The following is a 2,351-nucleotide window of genomic DNA, read 5'->3' as shown; positions in this document are numbered from 1 at the left end:
GCCACCGCGACTCACCACAATCGCGGTGGCTCACTGGAAAAGGACGAGTGGAAACTGGGCTTTCTCCGCGACGCGAAACTATCGCGGTGCCCTATCATTTTGCCATTTTGACCACTGGCGCGACGCGCCACTATTGCGTAGGCTTGCTGGAAATTGGCAAATGTGAAATGGGACTCCTCCGCGACGCGGCGAAATCGCGGAGTCTCACTATAATTTGACAAATACCAATTTGCTTAGCTTCGCGACGCGCTGAGAGTCCAAGTGACACACTGTCAACTTAAAAATGCCATAACTTCTTCACCGAGTGTCGAATTTAGGCGAATTTGATATCGATGAAACGCTTATTCAATTTCTCATACAATGAAAAGTTAAAATCTTAAAAATTCAACATGGAATAAATATTATTCATTTTGGAAACTATCCCTTAACATTCTAGGAACGAATTTAAACTAGAAAAAATATGGGGTACTACAGGATGACATTTTCTGGTGAAAAACCGGCAAAATTTTTGCCGCAAAAATCAAGATTGCAATTGATTAGAGAAAATAAATAAATAAATAAATAAATAAATAAATAAAAGAAATAAGAGTAAATAATGGCTTCTCGCTCTCCTGGTGGAGAGTGTATTGTACATGACATTCCATATAAAAAATTTTAAAGGATTTAACAGATTATATAAACTTGAACAATTTTATATATAAATAATTCTATCAAATATTCAGGAACGTAGAACTTAATGATTTTCACATACATTCTATAACAAACTTAAAAGTCAGTCAAGAAACATACCAGAATTCTCCATCTTTCTTGACCGAGATTTAGTGGAAGTAGAAGTATTATTTCTCTCTCTTAACCTTACGTTTTAGAATAGTGTTTGATGGAGTCTATTCTTCTTTTGGCAGAGAGAGGATCCCTTTTATAATATGGAGAGTAGACAGTTATGTTTTCACGTTCCATCAACGTGATTTATGAGAGATAATATTTATACCACTATTAGCAGTAATTATCCTACTAGAGCAGTAATTATCCCACTAGAGCAATAATTATCGTACTAGGAATCAGTAATTATCCTACTAACAGATTAGTCAGTAGTTTAATCCTACTATGTAACTTCCTCATACAGATTTAGGATTTAACTTATTCAATTATTATTAAACCAGCAAATAAATTAATTATGTGAGCCATAGAAATTTACATTTTCCCACTTGAAACACACAATGTTAATTTAGTGGTTTAATATGTACGTCAATCATGTGCACAATTAACGTTAAATCCAACATCATTTGTCATCGTTAAATAAATCAACTAAAATGAGTCATGGAGGTTGTACGTCACTTTACTTGACATAATTCCTTCTATGTACTACAATATTAGTCTATTATCTAACATAAAATTTCAAATACATAATGGGTCCAACGATAATACTTAGACTACTTTATCTAAGTCAGAACCTGTCATCATCATTCACAATATTATGTACACAATAGAAAAAAGGTAACAATAGAAACATATAGAATTTGAGTTCAAAGTGTCAATTACATAAACATAATAAAGTCTTTACATGAAACCATTCATTGCTATCAATAATACCCATCTTTTCAACATGTTCAACAAATATTTTGGGCGATAACCCTTTCGTCAAAGGATCAACAATCATAAGCTTGGTGCTAATATGTTCAATTGACACCTTATGTTTCTGGACTTCTTCTTTAACCGAAAAGTATTTCAATTTCATATGCTTAGCACCTTTCAAATACTTATCAATTTTAGAGAAGAAAACTGTGGCGGTATTATCACAATAAATTTTTAGTGGCCTGGCTATATTGTCGACTAGTCCAAGTCCTGAAATAAAATTCTGCAGTCAATTAGCCTGGACTGTGGCCTCAAATCATGCCACAAACTCAGCTTCCATAGTGGATGCAACTATAACAAACTGTTTCACACTCTTCCATGATATTGCTCCTCCACCTAACAAAAATAAATATCCAAATGTGGGTTTTCTTGTATCCACACAACCAGCATAATTTGAATCTGAATATCCCACCACATCTAGATAATCAGATCTTCTATAAGTGAGCATATGATATTTCGTTCCTTGTAAGTATCACAACACTTTCTTTGCAGCCTTCCAGTGATTCATTCCTGAATTACTTTGATATCGGCCCAACATTCCAACAGCAAAACTGATGTCTGGTCTTGTACATGTTTGGGCATACATAAGAATCCCAACTATTGATGCATAAGGAATATTTTTCATTTTCTTTTATTCTAAGTCATTCTTTGGACATTGATTGAGACTAAACTTATCTCCTTTCTGAATTGGAACGAAACTTGAAGAGCATTTTTCCATT

The sequence above is a fragment of the Capsicum annuum genome, chromosome 2 (assembly GCF_002878395.1).
Source record: "Capsicum annuum cultivar UCD-10X-F1 chromosome 2, UCD10Xv1.1, whole genome shotgun sequence".
Classification (NCBI taxonomy): Eukaryota; Viridiplantae; Streptophyta; class Magnoliopsida; order Solanales; family Solanaceae; genus Capsicum; species Capsicum annuum.
This window is presented reverse-complemented; position numbering follows the sequence as displayed.